Here is a 12,250-nt window from a genome sequence, read left to right as displayed (position 1 = left end):
CCCCCAGCATTCTACGGGCTTCAGCAGCTATGTAATACTGCACCTGACATAACTCTCACACACTGACAGGAGCTTATAAATGAAGATAAAAACTTACAGTACATGACGTGAGGCAGCTTATTACCTCCTCAATGTAACCATACGCATGAGGGACGGGAGATTATTAATACAAGAAAGTTGTAGGAGATTATACATTCATGACATTGGGTCAGATTATGACACAGATTTGAGTCGTAAGCAATTTTTGTGTCAAGTATCAACTACCAATTAGCCTCCATTTGAGAGTAATAGACCAGGTACAAATAATGCACCTTTTCTGCCAGAAGCCTTGAACTTGCTGGAATAACCTTGAGTCAAGGTCAGTTACTCAATACATACATGTAACCTTAGGTTATATGCAATATTTATGATCAGTATGAGCATCTCATGTTCTCCATACAAAATACAGGAATTCAATGTTATTCTTAAAATGACATTTAACTTGATCAAAGGATCTTGAGTCAAGGTCATGGCATGCATTTGGGTCATTAGCAGTCCTTGTGTGCCATTTTCATCATTTATCCAATGGAAAACCTTGTTAAAAATAAGGAAGATGAATTTCCCAGGTTCTACTCTTTTTTTTAACATGCAGTGTATTTAGCATCTGTTCATACAATGATAAGGTAATGAAATAATTTTTATAATGAAATATATTTAATATTGCAAAATTCATGAGAATCAAAATACATTAACATATTGAAAACTTATTTGCTCTATCTACAATTTAAAAAAAAAAGAAAAAGAATTTGTAATTTGACCAAATTTAAATTAATGAAAACTTATTACATTTAGTACCAAACACTGACACTGTATCTAAAAATGATGCTGCAGACATGGCAAATTCTGATAACACCAATAATGTGTCCACAACTGATGTCATGGACATTTCAAACAGACTGAAGATATATGACTCTTTTCATATAAAACTCTGGGGTCTTTCAACTGAAAAAGTCTGCATTCTGAGATAGAATCCACTTTACTTTTTATAACGAGTCACACACAGTTTTCAATTCACATCTTCCATCAATAACTCCATATCGAATTTGTTGACAATGCCAGTTTTAAACTGCATTCGGTAATACTGGGACATCATAGGAAATGATAGTGTATCCAGTGACTATAAACACTTTTCTTGTCGTTACTCAAAACTTTAGTCTAATTCTGATTGTTACAAGAGAAACGTCTATATTCACTTGTTATTGTACACCTTCATTCCATTTATTTTTAGACCTGTAATTTTGTCTGCCTGTTTACTGATTGTTCTTTGTGGAAAAAGTTGAAAACTTTTCTCGTCTCATTGCTGATATGATCATGATGTTCCCGCTCTCTGTAAGAAACAATAATCTTGTTTTAGTTATTAGTTCAGGTGATAAAATAATTTTCATTTTCATAACAATCAAATGATCTTGTCCACCTGATCTAGTCAATACAGGCCTACAGAATGGTTGTGTGTGTGTGTGTGTGGGGGGGGGGGGGGGGGGTTCTGTTCTCCTTTTTTCTGAGAATAGTATTTGGCTATAGAGTAAATTTTCATTAAGATGTCGGTTGCACCCCCTTTTTAGCTCTACTGGTCAGAGACCAGAAGAGCTTATGCGATAGTAATGTGTCCGTCATCTGTCTGTCTGTCTGTCCGTCCGTCTGTAAACAATTTTTCAAAATGCTTCTCCTCCTACAGTTTTGGTCTGATTTCAATATAACTTGGCACACAAGTAGACTACACTAAGATACATAATTCTGTATATCGGTTTTTGATTTCGATGAACGGTGTTGCCATGGTTACTAAAAATAGAAATTTCCTTGAAATACCTTCAAAATGCTACCCCTACAGTTTTGGTCTGATTTTAGTATAACTTGGCACACAAGTAGACTATACTAAGATGCATAATTCTGTGTATCGGTTTTTGATTTCGATGAACGGTTTTGCCATGGTTACTAAAAATAGAAATTTCTGTGAAAAACATTCAAAATGCTACTCCTCCTACAGTTTTGATCTGATTTCAATATAACTTGGCACACAAGTAGACTATACAAAGATGCATAATTCTGTGTATCGGTTTTTGATTTCGATGAACGGTGTTGCCATGGTTACTAAAAATAGAAATTTCTGTGAAAAACATTCAAAATGCTACTCCTCCTACAGTTTTGGTCTGATTTCAATATAACTTGGCACACAAGTAGACTACACTAAGATACATAATTCTGTGTATCGGTTTTTGATTTCGATGAACGGTGTTGCCATGGTTACTAAAAATAGAAATTTCCTTGAAATACCTTCAAAATGCTACCCCTACAGTTTTGGTCTGATTTTAGTATTACTTAGCATACAAGTAAACTACACTAAGATACATAATTCTCTGTACCAGTTTCGGATTTTGATGAATGGTGTTGCCATGGTTACTAAAAATAGAAATTTTCTTGAAATACTTTCAAAACGCTACTCCTCCTACACTTTTTGTCTGATTTCAGAATAATGTGACATACAAGTAGACTACAGAGATACATAATTGGTGTTATTGTTTTTTGATTTTGTTGAATGATGTTGCCATGGTTACTTAAATCAAAATTTCAGTAAAATTGTTTTTAAAGGCTACTCCTCCTACAGTTTTAGTCTGATATAATAATAAATCTTGCCAAAAAGAGACTAAACCAAGGATCATTATTCTATTTATTGCTGTTGCAAAGTTTCAAGTCCAAGTGCTACCTTTATCTTCCTTTATAAATACAACCAGTAGAGCTACAGTCTCATCAGAGACTTCTGGTTTTACTAGAGGTCTGCATCAATAAACTTGTTACATGTATATGGGCAGTTAGTGATTTCACATACCTAAACCTGTTGGCTTTATTTCAAACATGAAATGTTTAATAAGTAAATAACTATGAAACATACAAGTTGTATGTCCCTATGATACTATAAATAAACAATAATTAAGTATGTTTGTATTTATGTATAATTCATAATATTTAATGTCAAACCTAATATACCAGTTAGTATTCATCAAACAGTTACAATTCTTGCATATGGTTAGTGATGGGAAATTGGGATTTTTTTCATAATTGATTATTGGAATAATGGGATGCACTTTAATTGAAAAAAAATTGATTAATTTCAAATATTTTATTTCTTCAATTTCAAATGTAGAATAAATTGTTTAGAAATTCTGGAGTGATTTCCAAAATACATTTTTGAAATAGTTTGTATCATTGGGTTCATTTATTAGATTATTATTTAGGATTTAGTTAAATTCAAAGAAGAATGAATCAAAAATCAAAGGAATAATTTGCTTTTAACTAATATTTTGAGTAATCGATTATCTATAATCAGGGACCATTTCGATTAGATAATTGATTTAATCGATTAATCATTACATCACTACATATGGTACTTTAAACTTTATCTAAAACTTGTCATAGGTATCAACTATGATATACATGGATTTGTCTTAAAGTGACACATAGGTCTAATTGACTGATTACATGTATTTTTATGTTTTTCTTCATACTGTAATATATCACTACATGTATAAAATACAATTTACTTGCTTACTAATTGTGAAATCTAGCCAATTATCAAAGAAAATAATCTAAGTAAAGCCAAGAAAAATGATTGGTTAAACCTGCTTTGTTTCCACTTTCATCATGTTCATGCTGGAAAAATTTAGAGTACCGGTAGGTACTGATAGGCATATTTTTAATTTTTTTTTTTTTGCGTGGACTTTTTTAAATAAAACAACCAAGTAACACTGATGTCCAGTCTATGTGAAAGTTTTTTAGACCCATAGGACATTTGGTCCTGTGTAATCAATGAACACACAGGACCGAATCAAATTTTGTCGGACCAAAAAACCTAATGTAAAAAGTGAAACACGTGAAAATGCAGAGTAGTAAGCCTAACACCTTTTCTTTTACAAGGGATTGCTCCCGCATAGTACTGTAGATGGTCCATACGGTTTTAATCACCTTCATTTACGTATTTGGATTTGTGCGAAATTTTTTACTTATAACAAACATTTACATGACTCCCCATCAAAATAATAATGCTAAAAACTGGACACAGACACATCGGACATTCTGGTCCGGTGTAAAAATGATGCATTGCACCAGAGGCACTGCACATTGGTCAGGTCTGACGGTCCGATGTCTTTTGCATAGACTGGATGTCAAAGAAATAGTGTTTTATTTATGGTGGAAATTTTTTATACATGCTATTATTGGGTAATTTAAAATGAATATTCATATTTTTCTTGAAAAAGCATTTTAAAAAATTAGGGTCAGCTACAAAGTAGGGTGGGTTCACTGGGTTGTGAAAGTGGAAACAATTTTGCCTAACAACACCACAGCCTAACATTTTGACAAATGTAAATGTACCTTAATGATAGCTGATGATCCATAAGTTAGGATATCCACAGCATGAAAGAGCTGCTGAAATGGCATGGACATTTTAGAGCATCTGTCATATCACCCCCAGTTCCATAACCCTCCTTCCAAGTTTCCAGTTAGCAGATATTAAGGGTTCCATATCCTGTTCCATCTCAACTTCATGTTCAATGTCCACAATATTAGGGATACCTATTCAAATAATATACATGTACATTTGTACTACTAAATCTATATAGCTGAGATTTCTTCCCTATCACTGCATATATGTAAACTAAAGATCGTTTCTCTGGTTTTCGAAAAAGAGTAGGCTCATTGGGGGCCGCCAGAGAAACCCAAAACTTTCAAAACCGTTCCTATAATATTTAAATTCCTACCGCCGAAATATGGCTGAAATATTGCCGACTCGGCGTAAAACAATAATAATCAATCAATCATATATGTAAATGTAGATGCAGTATATACAAAACAAGTGTTTTATTTTATTTTCATATTGTGTGGTCTACTTGATTATGATTCAATTTCACATACTCTATAATATGTATTGATGCTTTTAGCTTTCATGAACTCAGAAGAAAATTCAATTAAAAAAAATGATTATAGTCAAAATTGCAATTCAGACACTCCACCATCAACATAACTTGGAAATTAATAAGGAAAGAAATAATCTTAATAAAAAGAAAAGTCCTGTTTTAGGCCAAAGAATTTAGTAGTAAGTATTATTTTGTGTTGTAGTGTAGTGAATTTTTTATCTAGTATGTTTTGGAAGAAAATATTGTCTAGACAGTGTCCAACACCTTGCATCTGGTTACCTTCAAATTTCCTTGAGTTATAACTGTGTCTCATATGACTTGACATTTATAATAAATTATTGTTTCTTTTAATATATTTTCTATGTTTGCTAAGTTTAAAAGCATTAATACATACATGTAAACAGGATAGAGTACATGAAACTCGAAACGTTTTTCCAAAATCAAGCGCACCTGAATAACATCAATAAATTTTTGAATTTTTACTGATTCACCAACATTCCGGAATGCAATCATGTCACACAATATAAAAATAAATTACAAAACAGAATTGTATATAAATCATGTAAATTACCCCCTCATGTGTGCACTGGTAACCAGTGGTATTGTTTTTATTATAATATAGTGTAGTGCTCTTTATCCTTTTTTCGAATCTATATTGCAAACAACAACTAAGGAAGAATATAACAAATTTTATCTCAAAATCTCGAAAAAAAAAAACTTTAACATGAATCGTCACTAATTTATAATGTTGTGTGTTCACTCATGCCCCCAATTCAGAAAAAAGTACCCAGTTCACTCATTTATATATATCTATTTTATCTAATACCGGTATTTTGCTGCGCCACAATCACTTTTACTGAATTGCTGAGGTAATGTTAGTTAAATGGTGTCAAATACTAGAGACAAACCTGGGCAGATCGTTTTTGCTAGGCTAGAGTTGTCGTGCGTTTGTGATTCGAATGATGGGTTTAATCTTTGCACAGTAATTTTCAGTCAGACGCAGCTCACCATCGCCTTTTTTGAGTCAACGAAGCCTTGCTGTACCGCTGAATAGATTTGGTTGACGAAAATCCTCGTTTTCTCCGCATTTCATTCTTTTCGAAACATCCGCTTTGTTTACATTACCGAAAAGTAAAATAAGTCGTAAAATTACCTCGACTTGTTGTTAGTTTGAATTCAATGAAATTTTAGTCACATTTTATATGATTTTATATCAAGTATATCTTTAAAATAAGTTGCATTGTAAATTTTATTTCCAACTCTGCTACAGAGATGAACGACATAAGATTCATTTACGTCATTCGGAGTTGCGCGGTGGATTCAAAATCGTCACTACCATACGTCCTTAATTGCAGCCCTGAGTATAATGTTGTCACACAAAAGACACCAGAAGGAAAGCACTACTGGTTTATATTTATAACAAAGGTAGATTGCCATATTTGTTTTGCCATAATGGTAAACATAAGAGAAAATCCTTCTCGTAATAGCCATTGAAGATAGAATAATCTGACATTATTATGAAAATCATTTAATTTTCAAACTAATTATTAATGCCTTCTAATTACCCTAGCTAATCATATTGCTGCAAATTATCTTGCATCTGCCAGGTGTAGAAACAGCTTGATTTTTGTGGAATCAGGGATGCTTGTTGTAGAACTACTAGTACTTGGATGTACAAATAAAGCTATGTTTCGCCGGTTCACACGCATCTTACACTTTCTTATGATGTATTACACACAAGTTTGACATGACCCATGTGTTTTTCTAGGTCTTGTACACGCACAAAGTAATCTGTTGTTCCTTACTATTATTTTAAGAGTCTGAATGACCGAGAACAATAGCGTTCCATTTTAGATAAGTCATACGTAAAAAATTCAATTTAATAACAAAAACAACAACGGTTTTGTTTTGGGAAAAAAAGCAACTGAAATTGGGAAAAAAATCGATAACTTTTGAGAGGGGAAAAGGCCGATATTCAGACCTAAATTGGGTGAAGAAAAATCACTGAGGTTCAAGGTCAAATTCAAGAGTTGTAGGGTAACCATGGTATTTTACAAAAGCCATACAGTCAAGCAATATATGTGCAAAATATCAAATCTTTATCTCATACAGTTCATGAGATACAAGGTGTGACAGATAGACATAAGCCAAGTAAAGTGATCCCAAAGTGTTGATCTGCTCTGCAAGTGACACAAAAATAGGTACTAAATTTCACTAGAGCTTCCAAACTAGATTCCTTTTGTCGTCTGCATGATTACAGACCACAAAGTTGCTAGTCGGAAAAAATAACTCTGGAAATTATCAACTGATGCAAGTCAATCATACTATTTAAGCCGGTGGTAGGTTCGCAACACCATGAACATTCATTGTAATAATACGACATACGTGGGGTTAACAAAAAGTTTATTGACTACCGCCATAAAATTAAAACCACTTAGGTTGAGGTACACCCCTGAAGTTTTACACATTTACTTTGCATCATCTTTTCTATCTATAGAATAAACTATGAATCTTAAGTTTTATTATCATGATGGCCGATCTATTTGTGGTTGTGTTAGAAAGTGCACATGGGGAAATAGACGTTATTCCTTTATTAGTTCAGTAAAATAATTCTTTAATGATTACATGTACAAAATCATCAGTAAAAACTTGCTTCGAACCAAGTCTTAATTGTTGCTATTATTTTTCAATTTCATTTTCATTTCTTATCTGATAATTATTAATTTAAGATTTTTTAAAAAGAGTCTACAATAGGTACTCCCCAACCTGGGAGTGTATAAGATACGAACGCAGATCGTCATGATTTTCCGAATAATAACTAATAGTGGTAAAAGTGCATAAGAAATAAAAATTGAAAAGTGTTCAACTGGTAAAAATTGTTTCGAAAATGCTACAGCTGAGAATGCTACAGGGTTATTTTTTCCTACATTTTGCACTGCGCCATAGCCTACTCTGCAGAAATCATGGGCATCATCACGTGACAAAGATCCAGGATTCATATTGAGATCTGAATGTATAAAGGCCTGCATCATCATTTGATGACAATAAATTCTTACTTTATTATATCAATGAATCAATCTGATGAACAAATGCACTAAAATTTGTATTTATTTATTATTATTTTATTTATTTATGTTTGCTTTGAAGACAGTCTGAAATAAGAATTATAACTCTCTCAGCTTTGAATATCATGTGTGCTTTCCTTGGATGCTCAATTGTGAAAGTACTTTTTGAAATGCTAAATTTTGTTAGCAGCCGATTTGATGCTTTGTTGTGAATTAAACCTAAGAAAAATAAATTCTGGTGTTGTTGGTTTTTCCGCATGGACTAAAAATAGATATCCCAAGGTATATAAATCCTTGAGTTCACTGTGCTCATTTTTCAATCATGCCTTCTGTGTGGAGAATGTCGTATTTTCTTCACCAAGAAAATAGTGCCTGTCCTCATTGCTATAGGCAGTTGAGAGAGATCAGCAGATTACCTGAGTATTACAGTGATGATGACCTTATTGGTTGGTATTGGGGATGTAATGAATGTGGAGAACGTATACCTCACTGGGAAGTAGACGACCCCCCTAGTTTGTGGTATTGTCGCTGCGATTGGTGCCTGAAATATTACCTGTGGAAATACGGGGTTGATTTTATGATGCCACATTGGGCTAAGCGCATGAGAAGAAATACCAAGATCGAGAGATGCTCCTCCTGCTGGGAAGAAAACACCCAAGGAAAATGGAAATGTCAACAGTGTACGAAATATCCCTGCTGTGAAAAGTGTTACAAGTTCATTATACGGTTTTCTTACAGAAATTGTCCCTTGTGTCGATTTGAACAATAATAATAATAAAAAAAAAATTTTCTCAGCTCAATACATGTGATGACGTCACAGTAGGCATCTTGACGGACTTGAATCGGTGCCAAGTCTATGCCTGTGTAAAACCTGGTTTTTCCCCAGGTAGGGGTGCGTGCTGAGAGCGTGCAGTTAAGAAGGTGCTGAGCGCGTGCAGGTTTTTCCAAAGCGACTATAAATAGTCAGATCCAAAGGTATTTAAAGCTGAGCTTTTTGAAATTTCACCACATTTCATCATGTTTTTTGTGTGGAGAATGTTGTATTTAATTGAGGTAGAAAAGCATTACTGTCATTACTGTGATAGGGAGATGATCCATGAGTGTACATTTACGGTGTATGACTATCCCGGATGGCATCACCGAACTTATCAAATTTGCGAGCATTGTGAAATGCCTTTTCCTCACTGGTTTGTGGATGATCCCCCTTTCCATGGAGACCTGTGGATGTAGCTGGTGCGTGAAATATTTTACATGGAAGTACGGGGCAGAGAATATGGTGCCCCTATGGGTCAAAGTGACCAGGAAGAGAGCCTTAAAGAAATGCCTGACCTGCTGGGAGGAAAATACGGAGGGGAGATGGAAGTGCCAACAATGCCGACAGTATCCTTGCTGTGTGGAATGGGTAGAGAACTTCGTCAAGACTTGCTACAGACTTTGTCCATTATGTAGATATAAAGGAAATAAATCATAAAATCAAAAATGTTGTTGGTTTTTCCTGAGATGCTAAAAATAGATTTGATAAAAAGGTTATATAAAGAGGTATGACCCAAAAAAAAATCATTCTGAAAAAGTTCAGTGTCCAAGTCAGACGTGTTTTAAAGATGCAGTATCGTTGGTATTGTGAGACCCCCGTCACTCAGTTTATTTACATGCAAGGAGGGTGGATGAAAACTAAAGTAGGAGCAATCCTGGATTTCTTTGAAAATCATCCAGGACATTCCCTGGAAAACGTGTGGCTGGAAAAAAGAGTCAAAATCCCGCATCCTAAAGGAGCTAGAGTGAGGGTGAAATTCAACCAGCATTACGAGCAATATAAATGGGTCAGCTGTACTCATCATATGAATCGTCCGACACCGATGACCCTGGTTCTGAACGAAAGTCTCTGGTACTCCGACATAGAAGAGTGTGCGAGACATTTTTTCAAGATGAAGAAAAAAGAACTGACATTTCCAGATTATTACGACGTTAGACAGTACGTGTATTGTCGCATCCCCTTTTCCCAGATCAAAGAAAATATGGAAAAGGAAGAACCTGGTGTTCTGAACAGAGTGATTGATTACAGATAAGAAGAAGAAGAAGTGTTAAAAAAAAAAAAATAGACCCAATAAATTTAAAAAAAAAAGTGTTGTTATAAATAGAAGGGTCATAAGTTATTTTGTCTCAGTATCTCACTGAACATGGCCGAGAGCAGTGGTTTTTACATGACTTTACCCAGTGATGGGTCCATGCAATCTTTTCCGAGTAATACGACTGCTCAATTTACAACCTTATTACCAGGATGGAAAATACCCGACTTCCAGAATTGCACTGAAAAGGTGAGTAATGCATCTAGCTAATTGTATACCACCATGAATAAAATGTTCGTTTTGATTGAGATCGAGACCAGGCGCTTTTCTGCGTTTGAGATTTCGAATGATGTTTTGTATTTCGTTGACGGTCGCAGGACCTCCTGAGAAACTATCATTTGATGAACTGGAAACGCGTTCGAGTTCACTATAACGGTTTTCAATTGAAGTGAGGAATTCTGAATGATAATTTGCATTTCTTTAGCATTATAAATATCTGAGAAATGCTTTGCAAATGCAAAGGAGACGCCAGGGGGGTCATCGAACTGTTCGTCATTGTACTCAATAACAGGGTAAGTACGAGAGGAACGTGGTTTTAACCGTCTGATTAACTTCCAGAACCGGCGAACATCACACTCTGATGATTCCTCTAAATCCTTAAAGACGCCAGACATGTATCGATCATGTTCGTCGTTGAGTTCGTTCCGGAAGTTTCGTTTCGCTTGTTTGTAATTTTTGTTGGAACTGTGTGTCATTACCCCAGGGGCGACCTTCATTTATCCACACCCTTCGCATTTGACGTTCTGTTTCGTGTAGCGATTTTACTTTGGGGGTCCATTCTGGCCTCAGAAAGGGTTTTTACTTTGCCGTGGGGATAGACAGCGATGATGCAGAATGTAAAATAGTGTTTTACTCTGTGCAGAACTTGTTCTTCTATAGTTTTCAGACTTTTTTCTAGAAAATCTGCATGATTATCAATACTTGTATATTTTTCGTACTCCCTTATTTAATCTGGTTTAGCTTTATGCCAGGTTGGGAGCGAGACGGATGGTTTACATAAAACATGTGTTTTAATGTCAGTTTGTAGTTCCATACTAATTGGCAGATGGTCAGAAGTAGAGCTGAAAGAGCCCTCTTCAAGAATATGATAGTTCATGACATAATTGCAATAGTTTTGCTGCAGATGATGTAGTCTAATGTAGTGCGTGTCGTATTAAAAGTGTAGTTCGAGCCAGTTGTTTTGAAGTCTATGTCGGGGCATGCCAGGTCGCTTCGAGTAATAAAATCTTTTAAGACCTTTGATTTTTGCAAATTAAAGCGCGAGTAGTCTTTGGTATGAAGACTGGTATTAAAATCACCCCAATAAGCACATCACCATATGCAGAGTAGAGGTTATACAAGGCTTCAAGTAGGTTTATCTCGTCTATATAAGATTGTGTATTGGAAACGAATCAATTGACGTGAAATTGTGGGGAGGTCTGAGAGACCGTTATCTTTAAGGGAACCAGCACTTCGCTATGCCGAAAGAAAAGAGAACCGGCAAGTATTGTGTAGCAGCGGGCTGTATATCAACAATACAACTAACAATATTTCACTTCACGAAATTCCAACGGAAAAAAAACGTGAATTTCGACGATGGTAAATCAATTTTGTAAAAACAAAGCGTCAAGACTTTACTCAGTCAACGAGGTTTTTACTTTTATGTGAACTTTGTTTTACACCAAACTGGAAGCCAGCTGAATAAAGGATTAAACAGTCTCTAGGTATTCAGATAAAGAGGAGACGTCTGCTGCCTGATGCTGTTCAAACGTTTCATTTACCTAGTACAAGTCTTTTAATTTGTAGAGAAATATAATATCAGGATACATTAAAATAGGAAACCAATTTTTTTGAAAAATGATTTTTTTTTTACACCTGTAGGTTTTAAGAAGAAACAAACAACTCTTTCCAAGATCAAGGACTGCGAGTCCCTGCAACCTTGGATCTAGTCCGATATATCTGACGTTTTCCTGGCTTTTTTTAACGATTTGATATTTTACGTGCCAGGAAACGTCAGAACCGGCGCCATTACGAAAACTGGAAATTTTGCCGTCTCCAACCAGAGTTGATTTTCGATACTTGCGATCCGAATTAAATGCCAAACTCACAATTTATCAATAGCACAATGCTTCTA

At 34.9% G+C, this 12,250-nt stretch overlaps 1 long non-coding RNA gene across 1 annotated transcript; it reads right to left on the bottom strand.

Annotated features, from left to right (window-relative positions):
- Positions 1-889: 889 nt before the first annotated feature.
- Positions 890-6,084, bottom strand: LOC133180051 (uncharacterized). Its single transcript, XR_009720258.1, has 3 exons — positions 5,855-6,084; positions 4,405-4,605; positions 890-1,366 (listed from the first exon to the last, which is right to left on the bottom strand). It is a non-coding gene; the product is annotated as an uncharacterized LOC133180051 (long non-coding RNA).
- Positions 6,085-12,250: the final 6,166 nt, after the last annotated feature.

The sequence above is a fragment of the Saccostrea echinata genome, unplaced genomic scaffold (genome assembly GCF_033153115.1).
Source record: "Saccostrea echinata isolate AGI-Se365-2 ecotype Australia unplaced genomic scaffold, CSIRO_AGI_Sech_v1 ptg000005l, whole genome shotgun sequence".
Lineage (NCBI taxonomy): Eukaryota > Metazoa > Mollusca > Bivalvia > Ostreida > Ostreidae > Saccostrea > Saccostrea echinata.
The sequence above is the reverse complement of the archived record's forward strand: the minus strand, read 5'-3'. Positions and strand labels throughout refer to the sequence as shown.